A 14,002-nucleotide genomic window follows, 5' to 3' on the forward strand; every position below is an offset into this window, starting at 1 on the left:
TCTACTTCTGTGCGTCTGATGTGCCAGGCCATCGAATCCACACAGTCCAATAAACTCGATTATCCCTTTCCTCCCCCTGGCTGGAGGCAGGGCCTCCCTAATCCTGGTCGGAATCTTCTTCGTTTCTGTGTTTGAAGGACTGTCTGCTGGAAGTTGGAGCAGCAAACTTTTCAGAGAATCCCTTCTTCCTGATTGTTTTCTTTTGCAACTCACGTACCCGTGCCTCTAGGGTCGCGGTAGATTTTCCATCCCATTTTCTCATGTCCTCTCCATGGTCTCGTAAGTAAAACCACAGGGTAGCACGGGGTGAGTACCCACCATATCGTCTTCCTTGTGTGGATGAACGACTACCCCCTGATAGCTGAGACACTGCTCTGTACAGGTACGGAGGAGAATAATCTCTCTTCAAGTTGGTGAACCTTTTCAGAAAGTTTCTCCCAAGTGTTCTCTTTTGGTCGGTGGACACTGGTTGGTTCAGGTGGGGATGAAGATAGATTCTCTTTAAGTTGGTGGAACTCTTCAGAAAGTTTCTCCACAGCTGAGACGCAGGCCTGTAAGGAAGAGGAGAGACTTTCTTCGTACTGCCGGAGTTGTTTAGCCACTTCATCCACTGTGGGTTCCTCATCCTCTTTCCAGGCCATTATTGCCAATGAGCTGGCATATGATGATGGTGCACTCCGTACAAACTTCCGCCACATGGGTCGCGTACACCTGACTTCATCTGGATCTTTGGATGTTTGTCTGAGGTCTGGATCCTCATAAATCACTTCCCGTATGGCTAATTCCCTCAGATACTGGATTCCCTTCTCCATAGTGGTCCACTTGCCTGGTAGACATAAAAGTTTTTCCTTGAAGGGATACCTTTCCCTCACAGCTGAGAGGAGACGCCTCCAGAGGCTGTGAGATTGTGCTCCATCTGCAATTGCTTTGTCAATGCCTGCATCTCTAGCAAGGGATCCCAGTCACTTGGCTTCCCTGCCGTCTAATTCCACACAATTGGCTCCAGTGTCCCAGCATCGGAGCAGCCAGGTGACAAGCTGCTCACCTATACAGCGACCAAAATCTTTTCGCACATCTCGTAACTCACGCTCGTTTAGGCTTCGGGTAGTTACTGTTGATTTTTCGGCATCCTCATCTTCCTCCTCCTGAACCCATGATGGCCCAGCGTCGTCGTCGTCTCCGTCGTCTCTATACCTAGATTTGGCAGAAGATTCTCTGCGTTCTAAACGACCTGAATCTCTATACCATTTTTTCACCTTCTCTACAGGGGCAGCTTGCACTGCTACTGCTCGTTTCTCTGACCTTGTTGTAGGGTCGCCACAGAGGTTGGAATACCCTCTGCAGGGTCAACTTGCACTGCTACAGCTCGTTTCTCTGACCCAGCTACAGGAGCTGGAGCGGCTGCAGGAGCTGAAGCAGCTGCAGGAACCGGAGCTGGAGCAGCTGCAGGAGCTGGAACTGGTGCGGCTGCAGGAGCTTGAACTGGAGCGGTTGCAGGAACCGGAGCTGGAGCGGCTGCAGGAGCTGGAGCTGGAGCAGCTGCAGGAGCTGGGACTGGAGCAGCTGCAGGAGCTGGGACTGGAGCAGCTGCAGGAACTGGAGCTGGAGCGGCTGCAGGAACCGGAGCTGGAGCGGCTGCAGGAGCTGGAACTGGAGCAGCTGCAGGAGCTGGGACTGGAGCAGCTGCAGGAGCTGGGACTGGAGCAGCTGCAGGAACTGGAGCTGGAGCGGCTGCAGGAACCGGAGCTGGAGCGGCTGCAGGAGCTGGAACTGGAGCAGCTGCAGGAACCAGAGCTGGAGCGGCTGCAGGAACTGGAGCTGGAGCGGCTGCAGGAACTGGGACTGGGGCGGCTTCAGGAACTGGGACTGGGGCGGCTTCAGGAGCTGGGACTGGAGCGGCTGCAGGAGCTGGGACTGGAGCGGCTGCAGGAGCTGGGACTGGAGCGGCTGCAGGAGCTGGGACTGGAGCAGCTTCAGGAGCTGGGACTAGAGCGGCTTCAGGAGCTGGGACTGGAGTGGCTGCAGGAGCTGGGACTGGAGCAGCTTCAGGAGCTGGGACTGGAGCGGCTGCAGGAGCTGGGACTGGAGCGGCTGCAGGAGCTGGGATTGGAGCATCTGCAGAAGCTGGGACTGGAGCGGCTGCAGGAGCTGGGACTGGAGCGGCTGCAGAATCCACCGTAGGGGTCACAGTGGCCGTTGGATCTGTCACAGGACTTGGAGTGGCCGCAGGGTCTGTCACTAAGTTGATAGCAGTATCCATGGCAGCTCGATAGGCATGAGCCAGGCCCCAGCATGTTACAATGATTTGTGTTACTTTGGAACTTCCCGAATCGCGACACCTTTTATTCAAGCATTCTGCCAGTTTTTGAGGATTTTGCAGTTGTTCAGGGGTGAATTTCCAAAACACTGGGGGTGCCAACTGCTCTAGATGCCTGCCCATATCCTCCCATACTCCCTGCCACCCACAACTATACTGCCTCCGGGCAGATCTCTGGATGAGCTTCCTAAGTAGTTGTTTAACTTTAAGCAGAACCTGAAGTGCATTCAGGAGGCAGAACAACAAGACTATGCTGGTCTGAGTATCCCAAGGCTATTCAATATCTTGGAGAGCTATTGTAATAAGCTTGGAGGATAAGAGGGTGGTGAAGGAGGAAGGGAGAGTGATCAAGGAGGGTACAGGGGTGGTGAAGGAGAAAGGGAGAGTGATCAAGCAAGAAAAATTATCTTCCCCTTTCCCCTCCACAGATTGACTCCCTAATGAAAAAAGGCAACAGATATAATTGCTAATAGTTTCCAAAATACAGTTTCCAAAGTATAGAATCGAAGATGTCACTGAGTACAAATACCAGGTTAGAGTCATGGCCAGATATTTCATCATCTCATAAGCCACTGTGTCCTGGTTTCAGTTAGCACAGAATTAATTTTCTTCCTAGTAGCTGGTGGAATGCTGTGTTTTGGCTTAGAATGAGAAGAGTGCTGATAACACCCCGATGCTTTAATTGTTGCAGAGCAGTGCTTATACTAAGCCAAGGACATCTCAGCCTTTGCTCTGTCCTGCCAACGGGCAGGCTGGGGGGTGCAGTAAGAGCTGGGAGGGGACAGACCCAGGACAGGTGACCCAAACTAGCCAAAGGGGTATTCCATACCATCTGACGTCATGCTAAACAATATATAGGGGTGGCTAGCCGGGGGGAGGGGGCCGGACTGCTCGGGGTTAGGCTGGGCATCGGTCAGCGGGTGGTGAGCAATTGCATTGTGCATCACTTGTTTGTACATACTATTATTACTTTCGTATTATCCCCATTGTATCATCATTATTATTATTGTTATTATTATTTTTGTTATTTTTTTTTTTTTTTCCTGTCTTATTAAACTGTCTTTATCTCAACTCACGGGCTTCACTTTCCATTTCTCTCCCCCGTCCCAGAGAGGGAGGGGGGAGGGTGAGCGAACGGCTGCGTGGTGTTTAGCTGCGGGCCGGGTTAAACCACGACAGTCTTTTTGGCGCCCAACGTGGGGCCCGAAAGGTTGAGATAACGGCAGATCTGACCAGAGTGTGTTAAACTAAAATTGGTGTAAGGATTAGACCTGCTTAATAGTCACTTGTCATGATGCTGATTGCTTTAATCACAACTCTGCTGCGCCTGTTTTCCAAATTGAGTATTATAGTACATTATTTTCCGTATTTGCTCTCTGTAGTGTTGTTTCTCCTCTCCGGGCCCTGGTTTCAGACCATTATGGTACTAAGTGTTATAGCAATGGCTTATGAGACGATAAGATATCTGGTCATGACTCTAACTTGGTATTTATACTCAGTAACATCGTGGACTCTGTACTTTGGAAACAGCATCTTGGGAACTATTAGCAATTATACCTATTGTTTTTCTCCATTAGAGAGTCAATCTGTGGAGGGGAAAGGGGAGGATATTTTTCCTTACTTGCTTACTCTCCCTTTCTCCCTCACCACCCCTGTATCCTCCTGGGTCACTCTGCCTTCCTCCTTCACCACCCTCTTATCCCCTGAGCTTGTTACAATAGCTCTCCAAGATATTGAATATTTCTGGAATACTCAGAATACCATAGTCTTGTTGTTCTGCCTCATGAATGCACTTCAGATTCTGCTTAAAGTTAAACAACTACTTATGAAGCTCATCCGGAGATCTGCCCGGAGGCAGTATAGTTGTGGGTGGCAGGGAGTATGGGTGGATATGGGCAGGCATCTAGAGCAGTTGGCACCCCCAGTGTGTTGGAAATTCACCCCTGAACAATGGCAAAATCCTCAAAAACTGGCAGAATGCTTGAAAAAAAGGTGTAATGATTCTGGCAGTTCCAAAGTAACACAAATCATTGTAACGTGCTGGGGCCTGGCTCATGCCTATCGAGCTGCCATTGATACTGCTGTCAACTTAGTGACAGACCCTGCGGCCACTCCAAACCCTGTGACAGATCCAACGGCCACTGTGACCCCTACGGTGGATTCTGCAGCCGCTCCAGTCCCAGCTCCTGCAGCCGCTCCAGTCCCAGCTCCTGCAGCCGCTCCAGTCCCAGCTCCTGCAGCCGCTCCAGTCCCAGCTCCTGCAGCCGCTCCAGTCCCAGCTCCTGCAGCCGCTCCAGCTCCAGCTCCTGCAGCCGCTCCAGTCCCAGCTCCTGCAGCCGCTCCAGTCCCAGCTCCTGCAGCTGCTCCAGTCCCAGTTCCTGCAGTCGCTCCAGTTCCAGCTCCGGCCGCTACTCCAGTCCCAGTTCCTGCAACTGCTCCAGCTCCAGCTCCTGAAGCCGCTCCAGCTCCAGCTCCTGCAGCTGCTCCAGTCCCAGTTCCTGCAGTCGCTCCAGTTCCAGCTCCGGCCGCTACTCCAGTCCCAGTTCCTGCAACTGCTCCAGTCCCAGCTCCTGCAACTGCTCCAGCTCCAGCTCCAGCTCCTGTAGCCGCTACAGCTCCGGTTCCTGCAACTGCTCCAGCTCCTGTAGCCGCTCCAGCTCCTGTGGCCGTGTCAGAGAAACGAGCTGTAGCAGTGCAAGTTGACCCTGCAGAGGGCATTCCAACCCCTGTGGCAGACCCTGTAACAAAGTCAGAGAAACGAGCAGTAGCAGTGCAAGCTGCCCCTGTAGAGAAGGTGAAAATATGGTACAGAAATTCAAGTCGTTTAGAACGCAGAGAGTCTTCTGCCAATCCAGGTAAGGCTTCTGCCAAAACTAAGTATAGAGATGACGAAGATGATGACGACGCTGGGCCGTCAAGGATTCAGGAGGAGGAAGATGAGGATGCCGAAAGAGCAACAGTAACTACCCGAAGCCTAAACGAGCGCGAGCTACGAGATGTGCGAAAAGATTTTGGTCGCTGTATAGGTGAGCAGCTTGTCACCTGGCTGCTCCGGTGCTGGGACTCTGGAGCCAATTGTGTGGAATTAGACGGCAGGGAAGCCAAGCGGCTGGGATCCCTTGCTCGAGACGCCGGCATTGACAAAGCAATTGCAGATGGAGCACGACCCACCAGCCTCTGGAGGCGTCTCCTCTCAGCTGTGAGGGAAAGGTATCCCTTCAAGGAAGATATTTTATGTCTACCAGGCAAGTGGACCACTATGGAGAAGGGAATCCAGTACCTGAGGGAATTAGCCGTACGGGAAGTGATTTATGAGGATCCAGACCTCAGACAAACATCCACAGATCCAGATGAAGTCAGGCGTACACGACCCATGTGGCGGAAGTTTGTACGGAGTGCACCATCATCATATGCCAGCTCATTGGCAATAATGGCCTGGAAAGAGGATGAGGAACCCACAGTGGGTGAAGCGGCTAAACAACTCCGGCAGTACGAAGAAAGTCTCTCCTCTTCCTTACAGGCCTGCGTCTCAGCTGTGGAGAAACTTTCTGAAAAGGTTCACCAACTTGAAGAGAATCTATTGTCCTCCCCACCTGAACCAACCAGTGCCCACCGACCAAAGGAGAACACTTGGGAGAAACTTTCTGAAAAGGTTCACCAACTTGAAGAGAGATTATTCTCCTTCGCACCTGTACAAAGCAGTGTCTCAGCTGTCAGGGGTAGGCGTTCACCCACACAAGGAAGACGATATGGTGGGTACTCACCCCGTGCCACCCTGTGGTTTTACTTACGAGACCATGGAGAGGACATGAGAAAGTGGGATGGAAAATCTACCGCGACCCTAGAGGCACGGGTACGTGAGTTGCAAAAGAAAACAATCAGGAAAAAGGGATTCTCCGAAAAGTTTGCTGCTCCAACTTCCAGCAGACAGTCCTTCAAACACAGAAACGAGGAAGATTCTGACCAGGATTAGGGGGGCCCTGCCTCCAGCCAGGGGGAGGAAAGGGACAATCGAGTTTATTGGACTGTGTGGATTCGATGGCCTGGCACATCACGCGCACAGAAGTATAAGGCTTTAGTAGACACCGGTGCACAATGTACTATAATGCCATCGAGCTATAAAGGACCAGAGCCCATCTATATTTGTGGAGTGACAGGGGGATCTCAGCAGTTGACTGTATTGGAGGCTGAAGTGAGTCTGACTGGGAATGAGTGGGAAAAGCACCGCATTGTGACTGGTCCGGATGCTCCATGTATCCTTGGCATAGACTATCTTAGAAGAGGATACTGCAAGGACCCAAAAGGGTTCCGGTGGGCTTTTGGTATTGCTGCCTTAGAGACAGAGGGCATTAAACAATTATCTACCTTGCCTGGTCTCTCAGAGGACCCCTCTGTTGTGGGGTTGCTGAGGGTCGAAGAACAGCAAGTGCCAATTGCTACCACGACTGTGCACCGGCGGCAATATCGCACCAACCGAGACTCCCTGATTCCCATCCATAAGCTAATTCGTCAATTGGAGAGCCAAGGAGTGATCAGCAAGACTCATTCACCTTTCAATAGTCCCATATGGCCAGTGCGAAAGTCTAATGGCGAGTGGAGACTAACAGTGGACTATCGCGGCCTGAACGAAGTCACGCCACCACTGAGTGCTGCAGTGCCGGACATGCTGGAACTTCAGTATGAACTTGAATCGAAGGCAGCCAAGTGGTACGCCACAATTGATATCGCTAATGCATTTTTCTCCATCCCTCTAGCAGCAGAGTGCAGGCCACAATTTGCCTTCACTTGGAGGGGAGTCCAATATACTTGGAATAGGCTGCCCCAGGGGTGGAAACACAGCCCTACCATTTGCCATGGGCTGATCCAGTCTGCACTAGAGCAGGGGGAAGCTCCTGAACACCTGCAGTACATCGATGACATTATTGTGTGGGGTGACACAGCAGAGGAAGTTTTCGAGAAAGGGAAGAAAATAGTCCAAATCCTTCTGAAAGCCGGTTTTGCCATAAAACAAAATAAAGTCAAAGGACCTGCACGGGAGATCCAGTTTTTAGGAATAAAATGGCAAGATGGACGTCGTCAAATCCCAATGGATGTGATCAACAAAATAACAGCTATGTCTCCACCAACTAACAAAAAAGAAACACAGACTTTCCTAGGTGTTGTGGGGTTTTGGAGAATGCACATCCCAAATTACAGTCTGATTGTAAACCCACTCTACCAAGTAACTCGCAAGAAGAATGAGTTTGAATGGGGCCCTGAACAACGACAAGCCTTTGAACAAATCAAGCAGGAAATAGTCCATGCAGTAGCCCTTGGGCCAGTTCGAACAGGACCAGATGTAAAGAATGTGCTCTACACTGCAGCCGGGGAGAACGGCCCCACCTGGAGCCTCTGGCAGAAAGAACCTGGGGAAACTCGAGGTCGGCCTCTGGGGTTTTGGAGTCGGGGATACAGAGGATCTGAGGCCCGCTATACTCCAACTGAAAAGGAGATATTGGCAGCATATGAAGGAGTTCGATCTGCTTCGGAGGTGGTCGGTACTGAAGCGCAGCTCCTCCTAGCACCCCGATTACCGGTACTAGGCTGGATGTTCAAGGGAAGGGTCTCTTCTACGCATCATGCAACTGATGCTACATGGAGCAAGTGGGTTGCACTGATTACTCAGCGGGCTCGAATAGGAAACCCCAGTCGCCCAGGAATATTGGAAGTGATCATGGACTGGCCAGAAGGCAAATACTTTGGGATATCATCAGAGGAGGAGGTGGGTCGTGCTGAAGAAGCCCCACTGTACAACCAGTTGCCAGAGAATGAAAAGAAATATGCCCTGTTCACTGATGGGTCCTGTCGTATTGTGGGGAAGCATCGGAGATGGAAGGCTGCTGTATGGAGTCCTACGCGACGAGTTGCAGAAGCTGCTGAGGGAGAAGGTGAATCGAGTCAGTTTGCAGAAGTAAAAGCCATTCAGCTGGCTTTAGACATTGCTGAACGAGAAAAATGGCCAGTTCTCTATCTCTACACCGATTCATGGATGGTAGCAAATGCCCTGTGGGGATGGTTACAGCAATGGAAGCAAAACAACTGGCAGCGTAGGGGCAAACCTATCTGGGCTGCTGCATTGTGGCAAGATATTGCTGCTCGGGTAGAGAACCTGGCTGTGAAAGTACGCCACGTAGATGCTCATGTGCCCAAGAATCGGGCTACTGAAGAACATCAAAACAACCAGCAGGTGGATCAGGCTGCTAAGATTGAAGTAGCTCAGGTGGACCTGGATTGGCAGCATAAAGGTGAATTATTTATAGCCCGATGGGCCCATGACACCTCAGGCCATCAAGGTAGAGATGCAACATACACATGGGCTCGTGATCGAGGGGTGGACTTGACCATGGACGCTATAGCACAGGTTATTCATGACTGTGAAACATGTGCTGCAATCAAGCAAGCCAAACAGTCAAAGCCTCTTTGGTATGGAGGACGATGGCTGAAATAGAAATATGGAGAGGCCTGGCAGATTGATTACATCACACTCCCTCAAACTCGCAATGGCAAGCGCCACGTACTTACAATGGTGGAAGCAACCACCGGATGGCTGGAAACATATCCTGTGCCTCATGCTACCGCCCGGAACACCATCCTGGGCCTTGAAAAGCAAGTCCTATGGCGACATGGCACCCCAGAAAGAATAGAATCAGACAATGGGACTCACTTCCGAAACAACCTTATAGACACTTGGGCCAAAGAACATGGTATTGAATGGGTGTATCACATCCCCTATCATGCACCAGCCTCCGGGAAAGTTGAACGATACAATGGCCTGTTAAAGACTACCTTGAAAGCAATGGGCGCTGGGACGTTCAAAAACTGGGATACGCATTTGGCAAAGGCCACCTGGTTAGTCAATACTAGGGGATCTGCCAACCGAGCTGGACCTGCCCAATCAAACCTGTTACGTACTGTAGATGGGGATAAAGTTCCTGTAGTGCATGTAAAAAATATGCTGGGTAAAACAGTCTGGGCTACTCCTGCCTCAGGAAAAGGCAAACCTATTCGTGGAATTGTTTTCGCTCAGGGACCTGGATATACTTGGTGGGTGATGCAAAAGAACGGAGAGGTCCGGTGTGTACCTCAAGGAGATTTAATACTGGGTGAGAATAGCCCATGAACTGAATTGCACCATGTTAAATAGTATATTATACTGTATGTTATCACTACCATGATTACTATAGGTGACTAATTAGAATGTATGGAAAAGAGGGTAACCTGAGCATGACATAAATGGTATGGAATAAGGGGTGGATAGATGTCCTGGTTTCAGTTAGCACAGAATTAATTTTCTTCCTAGTAGCTGGTGGAATGCTGTGTTTTGGCTTAGAATGAGAAGAGTGCTGATAACACCCCGATGCTTTAATTGTTGCAGAGCAGTGCTTATACTAAGCCAAGGACATCTCAGCCTTTGCTCTGTCCTGCCAACGGGCAGGCTGGGGGGTGCAGTAAGAGCTGGGAGGGGACAGACCCAGGACAGGTGACCCAAACTAGCCAAAGGGGTATTCCATACCATCTGACGTCATGCTAAACAATATATAGGGGTGGCTAGCCGGGGGGAGGGGGCCGGACTGCTCGGGGTTAGGCTGGGCATCGGTCAGCGGGTGGTGAGCAATTGCATTGTGCATCACTTGTTTGTACATACTATTATTACTTTCGTATTATCCCCATTGTATCATCATTATTATTATTGTTATTATTATTTTTGTTATTTTTTTTTTTTTCCTGTCTTATTAAACTGTCTTTATCTCAACTCACGGGCTTCACTTTCCATTTCTCTCCCCCGTCCCAGAGAGGGAGGGGGGAGGGTGAGCGAACGGCTGCGTGGTGTTTAGCTGCCGGTCGGGTTAAACCACGACACACTGATACAACACACAGTACCATAATGGTCTGAAACCAGGGCCCAGAGAGGATAAACAACATGACAGAGAGCACATACGGAAAATAACGTGCTATAATACTCAATTTGGAAAACAGGCGCAGCAGAGTTGAGATTAAAGCAATCAGCATTATGACAAGTGACTATTAAGCAGGTCTAACACTTATACCAATTTTAGTTTAACACACTCTGGTCAGATCTGCCGTTATCTCAACCTTTCGGGCCCCACGTTGGGCGCCAAAAAGACTGTCGTGGTTTAACCCGGCCCGCAGCTAAACACCACGCAGCCGTTCGCTCACCCTCCCCCCTCCCTCTCTGGGACGGGGGAGAGAAATGGAAAGTGAAGCCCGTGAGTTGAGATAAAGACAGTTTAATAAGACAGGAAAATAATAATAATAATAATAATAATAATAATAATAATAATAATAATAATAATAATAATAATAATACAATGATGATAATAGTACTACTAATAATAATATGTACAAACAAGTGATGCACAATGCAATTGCTCACCACCCGCTGACCGATGCCCAGCCTAACCCCGAGCAGTCCGGCCCCCTCCCCCCGGCTAGCCACCCCTATATATTGTTTAGCATGACGTCAGATGGTATGGAATACCCCTTTGGCTAGTTCGGGTCACCTGTCCTGGGTCTGTCCCCTCCCAGCTCTTACTGCACCCCCAGTCTGCCTGTTGGCAGGACAGAGCAAAAGTCTGAGGTGTCCTTGGCTTGGTATAAGCACTGCTCTGCAACAATTAAAACATCGGGGTGTTATCAGCACTCTTCTCATCCTAAGCCAAAACACAGCATTCCACCAGCTACTAGGAAGAAAATTAATTCTGTTCTAACTGAAACCAGGACACATACTCAAGCGATCTACTAGGAGCACTGTGAAGAAGGAGGCAGAAAGAGCATGCTCAGCATTGACCTCACCTGGAAGGCATTTGACTTTGGAACAAATACTTTTCCAGTTGCCTAGACAGCATCTATAGTGTGCTTTGTCATCAATACTGGGGACAAATTCATCAGTCTAACAATTAGATGTATATTCAGGTAGAACAACAAAGAAGTATGACAGCATTATAATTTTTGCAGAAAGAGAATTCTTTCCCCTTAAACCCAATGCAAATGTGGAGACTATTTACATGGGTTCCACGGAAGGACAAAGTCCAATCCACTTCCTTAGCACCACCAAGCTCTTATGTTTTAACATTATATGTGGTTTGTTTTTTTTAAGTTAAACAAGTTTAATTTAGAAAGTTATGCATGTACTTAAACATCATGAATTATATTTAGAAAACATCTTACCTTTATATCCAAAGTGATATCAAGAAATGCCTCATACGTATCCGAAACTGCTTTGCAATTCAAGCACTTCACTGGAAACAAAATATAAATGCTTAACATTATGTGAAGGAGACTAACTGTCCAAATTCAAGTTGTTGACAGATACTACTTTAGACAAACTACAGACTGCTTTACTACCGACAAAAGACACAGATCAGTTCTAAGGACAGGAATATTTTTTCAAGTACCTCTCGATCTTAGAAATCCTCCAAATATTTGATGAATGATGGTGGTAGCTTGAGAAGATCTGTCCAATCTGGAAATAAATTATAATCAGACCTCAGAAGATTTAAGGCACAGAGTTAACTCTTCAAAGAGTTTGATGAAAACCAAGGATGATGTAGACTTTCGTTGCTGATAGTAAATAAGGCACTAAAAGGTGCTAGAGATCATTTCTGAGAGTAAATAAAGGACTAGAAGGTGCTAGAGAATGTATGAAAGTGAACTTGTTTATGCTTACTCGGTGCTTCCGTTCAAGCACGCTTCCTGCATAGCATCAACAGTATAGCGCAAGAACTCGTGTGCGTCTTCTTGACTGCCAAAACGGAAATGTTGTCCTATTCCTAAATAAGAAGATGATAGTATTGACCTCATTTAAAAATGAAATCGTTCTTGTATTTCTAAAATCTCTCTTCATTTGAGTGTTAAAACCACTTAGACACATCAAATAATTATTTGAAGATTACAAGCTATCGAAAAGAAACACATCTGAAGCCACTTACGACTGAGATTACTGATAACATGCGTGGGCTCGATGGCATCAACAGTGCAACGCAGGGCCTGGTTAATGTGAGTCTCCATCGTGCACATCATGCAAAAATCTTGTTCACGACCTGAAGAGTGAAAGAACAAAGCATCCCAGTCCAGCGAAATATCCATAACTACAAACATCTAAGTACAATTTAAACTATAGATACAATATCCACTCTCCTTGCTACATTCTATTCTCCCAAGATGCCAATGTCCCAACAGTCTTGTAACATTTCATTTCACACAACTTTACAGAATAAAAATATCCACTAAGCCTGTATTCAAATGCATGTTGTGATGAGAAATCTAAAAGACTACTGCAAAGTCGCAGTTGTAAAGGCTGACAGGAATGTGAACTCCACAGCCTGCAAAATGTATTACTCTCTAAAATTACTACTAAATGCATTACTGTCCAATGCACTTCATTATTCCCATGAAGCAATAAATGATCCTTTAATAAACAAACAAACAAACAAATAACTAAATAAATAAACCATGGTGCATTAATTGCACTCCATATGCTATTCGGAGCCCACTGCTAATACAGTGCTCAAAGCCAGCTTCTACAGGTAAAATCAGGCAAATAAGCTTATCTCACAGAATCACTGCTGTTCTTTCACCTTCAGAGCTATCCAACAGATTCAAAATACTGTTAGAAAGTACTCACATGACTGGCTGTGCTCAAGAGAAAGCATGTAATTGGCAAGTGGGGGTGTGTAGGTCAAACACTGTAGAGTAGCATTAAGAAAACATGTGTTGCCAAGATTGTACAGGCCAACTCCAACACTTTGTGTTTCTCGCCAATCCATACAAATCTTCTCAGGTGGAAAAAGAATTCTCTGTGGCGGAGCAATTCCATCATTAACGACTGCAAGAAAGTTAAATTTAAAAAGAGATCTTGTTTGTTTGTTTCTAAGAAAGGTATTTAAAAAAATACTATTCTGCAGGAGCACCTAGAGGAGCTAGCTACAATCCAAACCAGAAAAACTTATTGCAGACAGCTTTAATACCACCAAATTCAAATTGGCTGGTCAACACAATGTTTTGGGGAAAAAAAAAAAAAAAAAAAAAACAACTTTAGTCAACCATTTTAATTTTTCTAAGGCAAGGCTAACTGCCATTCTGTTTGTAGCACCTAATGCCAAGTTCCTCTCCATCTATAATCTTTAACCTGATTAACTCAACTACTGTTTTTTTCCTTATTATAACTTAAACCACAAACTTAGACTTGAAATTATATGGTAAAAACGTAAAAACTAGGAACTAGGAATGACGGTACCCCTACAGATACCAGATCTTTTCCTGAGCAATGTTATCCTTCAAAAAACCTGTGAAAAATGGAAGCTGTGAATAGCAACAATCAAACACTTTTCTTTGCAAAACAGAAAAGACATGGAGGAATCTGTGCATTACAAAAAGCTCCCCATATTTCTCTGTTGACTGTAAATATATCAAAATTAATTTCTGTAACATCAGTCACTTCAGTTGCCTTAGGGGATTCGCTTTTGAAGTCTTTGTTCACAGTAGTCCCCTTCTCTATCAGTGCAACAAGTAAGAACTGCATTTTCTACTTTTGCTTTGAAGACAATGGAGGCAGGATAAAACGCACACTTACTTAGATCTCTTGGGGCAAAAGCCTTAGATTTTTCAGATGATCTACAGTAAATA

This window comes from Netta rufina (assembly GCF_964035555.1).
Source record: "Netta rufina genome assembly, chromosome: 18".
Classification (NCBI taxonomy): Eukaryota; Metazoa; Chordata; class Aves; order Anseriformes; family Anatidae; genus Netta; species Netta rufina.